Genomic DNA, 13,566 nt, shown 5'->3' on the forward strand with positions numbered 1-13,566 from the left:
ATACCTATTTGTAAATAACATGATTGTTTCTGATGAAAACCCCAAAGAATCAAGATAACATTACCGAATACTAATAAGTGAATATAACAAGGCAGATAAAGATATATAAAAATCAATTGTAGAGGCGCCTTGGTGGCTCAGTGGGTTAATCCTTTGCCTTTGGCTCAGGTCATGACCTCAGGGTCCTGGGATCCAGCCCTGCATTGGGCTCTCTGCCCAGCAGGGAGCCTGCTTCACCTCCCACCTCCCCCTCCCTCCCGCCTGCCTCTCTGCCTACTTATGATCTCTCTGTCAAATAAATAAATAAAATCTTAAAAAAAAATTGTTTTCCTATATACAAGAAATGAACATATAGATACCAGAATGAAAAATACAATATAATTTAAAATATAAAAAAGATAAGCTTAAGTATAAATTTTTTAAAAAAATGTACAGGACTCACGTGCTGAAAGCTACAAAATGCTGGTGGATAAAATCAACAAAGATGTAAAAAGTGGAAAGCCATAATATGTTTATGGATTGGAAGACTCAGCACAGTAAGGATATTAAATTTTCCCAAGTTGATACACAGATTTAGTGAAATTCCTATCAAAATCCCAATAAGAGGTGCATAGTTGCTTAAGCGTCTGACTTTTGATTTTAGCTCAGGTCATGATGTCTGGGTTGTGAGATGGAGCCCCACATTGGGCTGTGTGCTGGGTGTAGACTCTGCTTAAGATTCTTTCTCTCCCTCTCCCTCTGTTCCTCTGCCTCCCTAAAAAAAATCCCAATAAGATTTTTGTTGATATGGACGAGATTATTCTAAAATTTGTATGGAAAGGCAAAGGAACTAGAATAACTAAAACAATATTGAGAAGATTAATGAAGTGGGAGAAATCAATATACTCAGTTTTAAGGCTTATTATGTGGTAACAGTAATCAAGACTGTGTGGTATTGCCAGATGTATAGACAGTTAGATCAATAGAATGGAGTAGAGAATCCAGAGATAAGACAGACTCATAAGAGTATTTTACAAAATCATGAAAACAATTCAACAAATGGTGCTGGAACAATAGGACATCCACAGTTAAAAAAAAAAAAAGTGAACCTTGAGCTATTTCCTATATTATATACAAAAACTAACTCAAAATGGATCATGACATACATGTGAAATGCAAAACAAAAACTTTTGGGAAAAAATAGGAGAAAATCCTCAGAATCTAGGAGGAGGCAAAGAGTACTTAAACTTTACTCCATAAGTGCCCTCCCTAAAAGGAAAAAAAATGATAAAATTTGACCTCCTGAAAATAAAACACTTTGCCCCTGCAAAATACCCTTGAGGAAGATGAAGGGACAAGGGACAGAGTGGGAGAAAATATCTGCAAACCATATCCAACAAAAGAGTAGTATCTCGAATATACAAAGGCTTTTTAAAACTCGATAGTTTAAAACCCAACAAGCCAGTTAAAATATGGGCAAAAGACTTGAAGAAACAATTCACCAAGGCAGATATACGGATGGCAAACAGACACATGAAAAGATGCTCAACGTTATTAGTTATTAGAGGAATTCAAGTTAAAGCCAGAGTGAGCCATCGCGGCACTCCTGTCAGAATAGTGATGACACCAAATGGCAGCGAGGACACTGGTGGGAATGTAAAGTGGTGCAGTCATTCTGGAAAACGGTTTGGCATTTTCTTAAAAAGCAAAACATGTAATTACCATATGACCCTCAATTGCCCTCCTGCGGGTTTATCTCAGAGAAATGAAAATTTAGTTCAGGTATTTGCTGTACCTGAAAGTCGATAGTAGCTTTATTCATTACAGCCTCAAACAGCTCTGATGTCCTTCAGTAGGTGAATGGTTAAACCAGCTCTGGTACATTTATACCATCCCATGGAATATTATGCGGCAATGTAAAGGAAAGAAGTATTGATAGAGGCAACAACCTGGGGGAATGTCCAGAGACTCATGCTGAGTGAAACGAGCTGATCTCAACAGGTTACATACTGTAAAATTCCATGTTCTGAAAGTGACAAAATTTTAGAAATGGAGACTAGATTAGTGCTTACCAAAAGCTGAGTAGGGGGTAGGGATGGAGCAAAGTAGGTATGGCTATACAGAGGAGACTTTGAGGTATCCGTGTAGTTTTGGAAACGTGGACCTCAACTGTGTCAGTGTGTCAATATTCTGGTTGTGCTACAATGCTATACTTTCCTGAAATGTTTGCCATTGGAGGAACTGGGTAAAAACACAAGGGGTCTGTCTCTATTATTTCTTCTAACTCTGTACCAATCTATAATTCTCCCATAATAAAAAGTTTAATTTATAAAATTGGCATTGAGGCAAATTTTATTCAACTTTTAGTTTCCTTTTTTCTTTTAATCTGTATTCTTACTTTTTTGTTTTTTAACCAAATATGAGCTTGATATTTGTCCACTTTGTTTTTAGATAGTCTGCCTGTTTTTCCCTGAACATCTGAAGTTCAATGTGATATATTCCTGTGTTCTTAGATTTTATATTTGTCTGTTTCTTTACAGCATCTGTTAATGGGGAGGAAAGCGTAGATTTATTTATACAAAATTTCCCCAATCCTCACTTAACTATATAAAGAGCTGTTTTTTTCTGGGTGTGTGGCAAACTTGATTTTGAAATGCAGAGAGCAGCCATGTGTCTTTAATAAAACAGCCATTATATACATTTATATATCATAAAAATAACGTGTATAGCTCTTTCAATTTATAAAGTACTTCGACTGAACCTCAGATTTTTTTTTTTTTTTTTTGCTTTTCCTGGCATTGACTTCCTTTATGTACATGAGAAGTCACTTAAAAGCTGCACGCCTCATTCTTTTTATATAAAATCTTACACCACACCTTCCGTTAGGTCAGTACTTCCATTGTGAGGACAAGTAACCGTGTCTTCCTTGTCTTCATCTCCGTGAAGTGATGGTGGGCAGCCACTGTGACACAATGGTATTATTTTCATTTACAGTTTTAGATGCCACATTTTCCTATGAGCTCTTTAGTAATTGCTCAGAGGCCCTATTCATTTCGGCAACATGACACAGATTAAGAGATTTGTCTGGGAAATTTTAAACTTCCAAATTATGCAGTACCTTAGCAATCTTAGTTTAAAAGATTGACAGGTGTGAGTTAGAAAAGATTTTCCTTAAAAATCGGCAAGTGTGAAATTGGGCAGTTGAATAGTATCTTTGGAACACTACCAACTTTGGGAATTGTTCTTTGGAGAAAATGCAGACAACCTCATTATCTCACTCTAATTAAAGGAATGACTCTCCTTGCTTGTCATGTGTAGACACCCAATTCTCTAAGAAGTTTTGGTGTCTCATTCTTGGGCAGTTAATTTGGTTTACTTCTTTGCTCACATATTCTTAACAGCCCCTGGTGTTATAAAGGTACTGCTCTATAAATGATGGGACTGGGGGGGGGGTAGAATTAAAATTATAGCGTCTGTTTAAAAAATAGTAAAATAACTTGCATTTCAATTATTTACATTTGAAGCTGTGTCATGTATTAAAATTTACTTGCTAATTGTCTACAAATGATTAAATCATGTTATAATCTACAATTAGCACATTATGGTACACAGTTATATACAGGTAATTTTAGTTAGGGTTTCCCTAACCAAAAGGACACTTATCTCAAAAGTGAAATCCAAATCTTTTCCTGATCAATTATCCTAATCATGGAGGAAGTCTGGGTTTTTGTTCTAACCAGGTAGGTAGGTTGTAATTTTAAGCAGTTTGGTTTGCTAAGCATGATTAAGACACCGTTCCCTTTGAGGTTTACCCTTTCGCTTCTAAGGTACAACTGTTTATCATCTGGGGTCAAAGGTTATAAAAAGTAGTCATCAATTAAAGCTTTATTGGTTGTAATTGGTAATGCTATGAAAGGAGCCAGCCAAACTAAATCTGATAATAAAAGACTCTTTGTTAAAATATTTAATAAATTAACACTCTCTCTTGGAAGGGGGAAGCTAATTACAAAGCCCAAGATTGTTAATCATAATGTTTACTTTCTTCAAAAGCACAGACTCAACTACTCCATAATCATTAGACATCAGATTTCTTTCTTTTTCTTTTTTTAAATCCTGCAGACTCTCTCATTCCCGGAGGGGATGTTCTTTTCTATGGCCGAGGCTTGGGATATGGCAGAAGGAGGAAATGCCAAGACAAACATAAGTTATAAGGGCCATCTTAAAAATAAACAGGACTCTGTTAGAACGTCAGACTGCCTTTGCTTTCTTCAAAAAGGGTCAAAAGTTTATGTAGATTTATTTTGTAAGCTAATGAATGGTATCAAGAATTCGGGCATTCAGAAAGTAATGTTTTTGTTTTGTTTTGTTTTTGTAATAATAAATTACCTACCAGAGCTATTATCCTACCTCCGTATATAGTGGGGTTTTTTTGAGGTGTTTTGACAATTTTGTGGCTTTTGAATTTTAGACATTTTCCAAGCCCTAATATACGTAAATGGAGCTGTGACACATACCACCTCCAAGACTCTTGAATGACCTTGCCATGGGAACTCTCTGAATGGGCTTTTACATCTGGGAATCGAATGTTTCTAGATTTAAGCAATAGGGGGCATCTTGGGTTTGTTCTTTACACATGTTTCTGTAGTCTGATCTTTGGGGCAGTTCTAATGAAAGAAAATCCTGCTTTGGGCCTGCTGTGCAAATTAGCCATATGGCGAAGTGTAATATCCCGCTGAACGTCATTATGGGGCCCTATGAAAAGTGCTCCCCTTTTCACATGGAAGCAAATTAAAATGGCCCTTTCAGGTTTTTGGTTTTTTTTAAAACTCTGAATAAACCTGTCTTCACTTGGATGCCGGGACAGTTGAAAGGGAGTTCTCCAGCTGCAGTCAGGGTGGTGAAATTACAGGCTATGCCCAAGACCAAATGGAAATATTGCTTCCTGTAGGCAAAGCCGGAAGAACAATGGTGTGTGCTTCCCTCCTTCCATTTCCCTCCCTTGTTCTTTGTCTACGTGTCCTTTGCTGCTTCTTAATCCCAGGGTTAATTTTCTGTTATTGTGATGGATGAGAAGGACTCCGCTCATTCTCCAGTTGCCCACATATCAATCTCTACCAGGAAAGAGCCACTACATGAAGAGTTGTTTCGCCAAATAACGGCACAGTAAATATTTAATGAAGATGGGTCTGTCCTCTTTTGTCTATTATTTAGACATATTGCCCATATGAAATTGTATTGTCCCACCATAAGTTTTACTTTTTCTTCCACAAAACTAGACATGTAGATGCCACTGATATTTAGGCGCATGGGGCTCAGCAATTGTATGAGAAGTTTAGGGTGTCTGTGTGCATGGTACATTGTCACCTTTTGTGAAGAAAAAGAAACCCATGGAAAGGTCTTTCATCTGGTCTTCCCTTTCCCATCCCTGCTCCAGAGTAAGGATCACATGATCCTGACTTATTAAAATCTGCCTTTGAGCTTTGTTAGCAAGAAATTACACTACTTTTACAGACAAAACCAAAACGTCTCACTCATTTGCCCACACTGAGTGGCAATACTGTGTGTGTTTCCTGTGTTTATATCCAGACAAGTGCCTAGACACATGGGGAATTCAAAGTTATCACTTGCATTTCTCTTTTTATTTTTCAACATTTATTGAAAGCCCATGTTAGTCCCAGCATTTGTATGATGACAATTTATAGCACACGTTTGAAGAAAGAAAGTTGGCACAGTGTTGTGCAGTAAGAGTGGATCATACTAAATTATGATGTTTGAGAAAAGATTTTTGCATGCAAAATGAAAAGAGTGAAGAAAGTATGCACAATATGATTTAGGTGTGTGTATGTACGTATGTAAGTGTGTGAAGTAATCGGTTTAGGATAGAAAAATGTCTGTGAGGGAGGACTTGAAGAAGTCAAGAGTAGTTATCTCCAGACAATGGGATTATGAATGACTTTTATTTTCTTTCTTCGCCTTATCTTTATTGTCTGGTTTTTCTAAAAGTCACATATTTTACTTTTGTAATTAATAATTTACAAAGAGACAATATTAAAAAAGTTGAGGATTAAATAAACAAAAAACAACCAAACAACTATTTTCAGCATAGCCTGGAGAGAAAGTGGGTGATTTCCTGGTTAATTCTAGTGCTAGGGTTAATTAAGAAATTGGCAATGGCTTTTGGGGTATTTGACCATTAGCACCCTCCTCCAAGTTTATCATAGGGTGTGATATAATATTTAAGTTAAATATGAATTTAGAAAAGAAAGCACCCAGTGAATTGAAGAGAAGGTCAATAGAACCTAGGATATATTTCTTTATCTTGTTTTAGGATTAAGTAAAAATAGAGTGTGTTCTGTGAACATTTAGCTCTTTTTATGTAGTTGCTCTGTAAGTAGTGAGAAGAAATTTGTGGTGAAGAATTTTCTATAATAATATAAACTCCTATATTTCAGTTAAATTTCCAATAGAATATATACACTTAACCAAAAAAAATTAAAAGCAAAGTCTTATTTAATTTCTAAGCCTTTCTTAACTTCCACTAAAATTCTTTAGTTGCATAAAAGTCTAAAAAATTACACCACCATTGTTAAAGAAGACTTAAAATTAATATTACATTGTCTGAATTTGAATAAAATTTTCTCCAACATTAAGGCCGATGAATGGATTGAGAAACCATTCTCAATCCAATGTTGAGTGATGTGTGTTTTGCTGCCATACACAGAGGAAACTTTAAAAATCCAAAGATACTTCATTCCTTTTCCTCTCTGGGTCATCTGGCTTAGAAATACAATCCCAAATTGATGAATAGATTAGTTGTCTACCCCTGTACTGTATAGAGTCTTCTTTATAAGGCTGCCAGAGAGTGGGGTGAGGGGGAAAATGGGACCTTTGGTGGCAGCACAGTTTATCCTGGGCTGGAGAATACTCAGTAGGGCTGCACAAGATAGGAAGACCCCATAATTTTGTGGTTTTCATTTAGTTAAGTTCAAAGAGTTGAACACTTGGAAACTGTGTGGTAGGAGAACGTTCAGCCATATTTTATGCACACTTAGGCCCATTGTTTGCTAGACACGGGAACCAGTTTGTGGTTTTACTTTGAAACAGCTTTGGACCTGGGCCTATCAACCTGCTATCGATTGCTGCTTCCATGAAGATATTAGATCTATAGCCAGATGGTTGGTGAACGAGCAAACCACAAAACAAGCCTGGAAGAAAGTACTGGTCCAGAAAGAGATCCTATTGTTCAAAGCAGAGCAGTTCAGAAAATGAAACAATACGTAATAAAATATGAGATCTGCAAAAACATCCTGAATAAAATGGGATGGGGGACATCATCCTACAAATTCAGGGGCAACATGATTCTTTAGAAAATCGTTTGGCACGAAGAAGGTATAACTTCTATGGAACAGGAACAAAAATCTTTAAGAGAATAAATGGAGGTAGATAAATGTAGCAGCAGGATGAGAGGAATAGGAAAAATTACAAAGAAATGATTATTGCAATTTCGCTGGTAGAGAGTAAATATAAAAATGGAGTCTTGAAAGAAAATACTGATTAATATTTCTTAATCCCTTTGGTCATTTATTCAAGCAAATATATATTGAGTGCCATTTATTCCAGGCATTGCTCTAGGAGATGGGAATGCAACAATAAATAAGACAAATAAACTTGTTCTTGGGGAGCTTGCATCCTAATGAGAGGACACAGACAGTATGCAAACGACATAGAGTCAGATGGACATTGTGCTATGCAAAGAATTAATAGAGGGCTATGTCTTAGACAAAACTTTTTATTTTATTTTATTTTATTTTATTTTATTTTATTTTATTTTATTTTATTTTATTTATTTGAAAGAGAGCATGCATCCATGGGAGTGGGGAGAGGGAGAGGAAAAGGGAAAGAATCCCAAGCAAACTGAGTGCAGATAGACACAGGGCCTGAGATGGGTTGGGGAGTAGGGGCGGATCTCCTAAGCCTGAGATCATGACTCTAGCTGAAACCAAGATTTGGCCCTTCAACTGACTGAGCCACCCAGGTGCCCTGGCAAAACTTTACATGTTAGAGTGAGTAGTGGAAAAGTGTTATCTCAGTAAGTGACATTTAAAGTTATATTTTAATTATAGGAAAGAGACAGATATTTCCTAATTGTTGGTGTTCCTGAGGGTTTTTGTGGTAGGTCCTTTTGTATCTGTAAATTCTACAGATATTCCTCAGATGATCTCATGTTTTCCTAGGCTTAGGTTACCATCTTTCTGCTTTCTGATTCTTGATTCTGAAAACTATTGTCTTTAGCTTAGCCCTTTCACCTGAGCTGTAGACCTAAATATGCCCTCTCCTGAATACTTAGCACTTAGAAGTCACAAACTAAACAAGTTCATGACAGAGGTCATTATTACCAGTGTCCTCATGTACAATCAGTTCTTGTTATTCATGTTAGTTATACTTTATAAGGTCACTGTAAACACTGAGTTAGTGAATACCAAACCATTTCTGCTGGGGTTAGGTTCCTGTGAGCTTCTGCTTACAACGTTTCATCAGTCAATCAATGCATAACCCTGTTTTCTGCCTGTTTCTCTTTAAAAGATATTATTGAATGTATACTGTTGACTCATTAACATTGAATTCATGGCCAACGGCACTATAACACATGGCCAAACAAAGCTTATCTAAATGTGTTTTCTCTGTAAGGCACATCTTGTCTTCTTGACAAGTGTCAAGTCTTAGGAACACTAGACAGCACTATAGTACGGCATGTGGGGGCCATTTTAAGTAGCAAAGTCAACCACAAGCACAAAGATGCAAGACATACAGGTGGCCAGCAGGTACACGAAAGGGTGCTCAACATCACTAATCATCAAGAACATGCAAATCAGGCCTGCAATGAGATAATCACCTTACTGCTGTTAGAATATTATCAAAAAGACAAGAAATAACAAGTGTTGGTGAGGATGTTGTGAAAGTGGAACCCTTGTTGCATGTCGGTGGGAATGTAAACTGGTGTAACCACTATGGAAAACAATGTGGAGGTTTCTTAAAAAATTACAAATAGAACTGCCATATGTTCTAGCATCTTCATTTCTCGGTATTTATCTGAAGGAAATGAAAACACTAACTAAAAAAGTGTGTGCACTTCTATGTTCATTGTGGCATTATTTACAATAGCCAAGACATAGAAACAGTCTAAGTGTTTGTTGATGGATGAATGGATAAAGAACAAGTGGGATCTATCTATACAAAGGAGTATTATTCAGCTGTGAAAAAGAATGAAATCTTGCCAACATTTCTGGACCTTCAGGGCATTCTGCTAAGTGAAATACGTCAGACACAGACAAATACTGTGTGATCTCATTTATATATGGAACTAAATAAATAAATAGAAAACCCAACCGAGCTCATAAATAGAGAGATGGGTGGTTGCCAGAAGTGGAGGATGGCAGATTTGGGTGAAGGCAATGAAAAGGAATAGTCTTTCAGTTACAAAATAAGAAAGTCCGAGGGATATAATGTATAGTATGGTAACTGTAGCTAATCATACTTATTTATTATTATTATTGGATAATATTGGATAATTGAAATTTCTAAGAGAGTAGGTCTTAAAAGTTCTCAACCCAAGGGGGGGAAAATTGTATGTGATGATAGGCGTTAACTAGACTTATGGTGATGGTCATTTTGCCATATATATAAATATTGAATCTTTATGTTGTATACCTGAAAATAATATGATGTTATATGTCAGTTATATCTCAGTTTTTAAAAAACACAAAAATACAAAGAATGAGGCACTGGATGACTGTGAAAAAATAATTGTTTATAGTATGAGAACTGAAGAAAGGAGACAGAGTGTTGGCCTTGTTTGACCTCAGCTAGGAACACTGCTCAAATTTTTCAACACTTTGTACTCATGTGTGAATGATAATGAAACAGCATGAGTATTGATTTTGAGGTTACAAATAAATTTTGGCAGGTAGGCACATTTGCAAATATGGAATCCATGAATAGTAATTGACTACATATCCCAGCTGTTATGTTTTCTCTCTCATTAAATGACACCACCATCAAACCAATTACCCAGGTTAGAAATCTGACGTTAGCTTTCTGTCTTTTCTGTCCTTTACCACCAGTATATCCAATCAGTCATCAACTTGCACCTCCTAAATATATGTCAGATAATCAGATCAGACTGATTTTTTTTTAAGATTTTATTTATTTATTTGACAGAGAGAGATCACAAGTAGGCAAAGAGGTAGGCAGAGAGAGAGGAGTTAGCAGGCTCCCTGCTGAGCAGAGAGCCCAATGCGGGGCTCGATTCCAGGACCCTGAGATCATGACCTGAGCCAAAGGCAGAGGCTTTAACCCACTGAGCCACCCAGGCGCCCAGAGATTGATCTTTTTGTATCTAAGGTTCCCTTTCTTCATTCTACTCAGTACGTTGCAACTTGCAAATGTCTAAAACTCTGATTGTCTCTAGAGTTGAAGTTCAGATATCTTAACAGAATTTACAAAGCCCTCTAGCCTTTATTTCTTGTCATTCTCTCTTACACTCCGAAGGTTCCGCCGTGAAGAACTTCTTTCAGTTCATGGGATACATGATGCCTTTTTTCTTTGAACCCCTGTGTCTCTATGAGAAATCGTTTTCCCTTTCTTTTATGTGCATTATTCTGACTCATTCTTCAATTATGAATATAAATGGCTTTTTTTCCCTGAAGAAACTTTCTCTGACATTCCTCCTGCCCACTATGTGCATGCCCACACATGCACACACACACACACACACACTCACTCTCTCTCTCTCTCTCTCTCTCCAATCTATAGGATTCTGTTGTACTTTTTGTTCATTTAATTGCTAGTTTTCCACTAGAGACTATAAATTCAATGATGACAAGAACTATTCTTTATTGTATGGTAAGCACTTTATGTACGTAAAGTGACTTGTTTTTCTGTGATAATTTGTGTGTTTATTAATTATTACAAAGCTTTTGGACCACTGTAATACTAATGACATAAATTGAAAACACACTAAAACAACTTTTCACTTGCCTGTTATTTTATATCTGTTTGCTTATACTTTCACTAGCTTTTAAGTTTTGTTTTAATTAATATTAATGATTAGAGGAGCTTGAAACTGAAGTGGCAAACTTTTATAGTTCATCTGTTGATCTATTTGGGAAAAGACAGGCATCCAGCTGGACTGGTCAGACATCTACTGTAAATTCCACCTGTAAGCATTGAGTTGACAAAATTGGCAGAGGAAATAGAATACTCAGAGGTGAATTTATTTAGCAGCCATTAGGGAAAATCGAATTTTGTAAATGGAGAAACCAGAATTATTAGATAAATTGGTCTTTTCTTGTGTTTTTATTTTAGCAAATGAATATTTGAAAGGCAAATTGTATCTAGTTAGAACTATGTAGAGGTCTATGATAGGTTTTTATATAGAATTTCATCTTGCATATTTTCTATCTTTTACAGCAAATAATTAAATTATTATACAATGGTCTAATTTGAGAGAAGACTTTCCCTAAATTCTCAGCTGAGTGTATCTTGGCTCCAAAGCATGTTGAATGTGTAATGTCACACAAGAATAATAAAGGGCCTTTAGGGCTGTTAACTGTACAATGAAAAGCCCTTCAGTGTGTACAGAATGTAATTGACATTCAATAGTACCACTAAGCTGAGAAATGGTGACGAGTGGGGAATAACTTTAACAAACCAACAGGCAGTTTCCACTTCTTATTTCTTAAATAGAACCATTTGCTACCTCGTTAACTTGTGGACTAAGAAATAAGTAAGCCCTGAAATAGCTGTCTTAATGTTTGATTTCATTTTATAGCAGGAAAAACTCAGGTGTCTACAGTTATAATCTCGTTAGCGTTTTAAAACCGTTGTTTTTAAGCTACACCAGGGGTCAGCAAACCATGGGCCATGGCCACCCTGCTGCTTATTTCGATGTGACCCCTGTGAACTCCAAATGGCTTTTACATTTTTAAATGGTTGGTAATAAATAAATAAATAAATAAATGAATTGAATAAAAGAATATTTCATGGCAGATGAAAATTATATGACATTCTGATTTCAGTTTCCCCAAATAACGTTTTGTTGGAACACAGCCACACTCACATGTGTACTGGCTGTGGCTGCCTTTGCATTTCAACAGCAGAGGTGAGACCGTAGAGCTCTCTACTACTGAGATATTTACCATCCTGCCTTTTAGAGGCAACGTTTGCCAACCGCTGAGCTTAGGCTATTGAGTTAGTGTGATTTAGTACTTAAATCAGCTTCTCCGGTTTAGGGATCTAACAGAGAAGTCACATTGAATAGGATTCTTCAGACTTCTGAGAAGGTGAGGGAACTGAACTTAGGGATTGTGTAGAGTTTATACTTTTTCGCATGGGCGAGGCAGTCATTGTCATCATTGATCTATTTCATCTCATTTTTGAAAAAATAAGCACATGCGTAGTGGTGATTATTTATCAGACGCCGTTCTCAAAGCTTTCTAGCTCATCTGAATCCTCATGACAATGATGAACATGACATTTCCACGGATGAGGACACCATAGCACATCTGTTAGTGAAAGCCAAAGACTTATATGGTGGAAGGTAAATTAGTGAAAGTTACACAGCTGGTCATACGAGTTATACAGCTAGAAAGACGCAGACTCACGATTTGAATGAAATCATCACCGGTTCCAAAATCGGTGCTCTTAACCACCATACATGCTGTCTCCCCATTTCTACTCTTATTCATTCAGAAAGGTCTTGGATTCAGAGTAGAATTTAGTCCTAGGCGGCATCTTCTCTTTTCTTTTCTTTTCTTTTCTTTTCTTTTCTTTTCTTTTCTTTTCTTTTCTTTTCTTTTCTTTTCTTTTCTTTTCTTTTCTTTTCTTTCTTTCTTTCTTTCTTTCTTTTTTTTTAAAGATTTTACTTCTTTATTTGACTGAGACAGAGTTCCAGCACGAGCAGCCGGCAGAGACAGAGGGAGAAGTAGGCTCCTTTTTGAGCAGGGAGCCAGATGGGGGGCTGGATCCCTGGACGCTGGGATCATGACCTGAGCCCAAGGCAGAAGCTTAATGGACTGAACCACCTGGGCGCCCCCTGGGGGCATCATGTTTTAAAAGCTTTGAGTTATCTTGGTTTCCTAGGACTGCTGGAACAAAGTATCACGGGTTGGGTGGCTTGCACAGCAGAAATTTATTCGGTCCCAGGTTTGGAGACTAGAAATCCAAAAGCAGGTGTCAGAAGGCCATCCTCCCTCTGAGACTTTGGGGGGCATCCTTCCTGGCCTCTCCCCAGCTTCTGGTGGTGGCCAGCAATCCTTGGTGTCCTTGGCTTGCAGACCGGGGCTCCAGTCTCTGCCGGTGTTGTCACAGGATGTTCTCCCTGTGTATCTATCTCTATGTCTTTTCTCCTATTCTTTTAAGGACCCCAGTTATATCGGATTAAGGGGCGGCCTACTCTATTTAATGTGACTGCCTCTTAATTTAAATATATCTGCTGTGACCCTATTTCTAAATAAGGTCCCTTTATGACATCCCAGGAAGGACATGAATTTTGAGAGGCTGCTGTTCAGCCCAGTTGCAGAGCTCATG

The 13,566-nt window shown here is 37.2% G+C and overlaps 1 protein-coding gene across 2 annotated transcripts in view; it reads left to right on the forward strand.

The window, feature by feature from the left end:
• The window catches only part of EXOC6B (exocyst complex component 6B), a 715,681-nt gene that overhangs the window by 303,821 nt on the left and 398,294 nt on the right, over positions 1-13,566 (forward strand). The gene's annotated exons all lie outside the window — the stretch shown is intronic.

This window comes from Lutra lutra, chromosome 9 (genome assembly GCF_902655055.1).
Source record: "Lutra lutra chromosome 9, mLutLut1.2, whole genome shotgun sequence".
Taxonomy (NCBI): domain Eukaryota; kingdom Metazoa; phylum Chordata; class Mammalia; order Carnivora; family Mustelidae; genus Lutra; species Lutra lutra.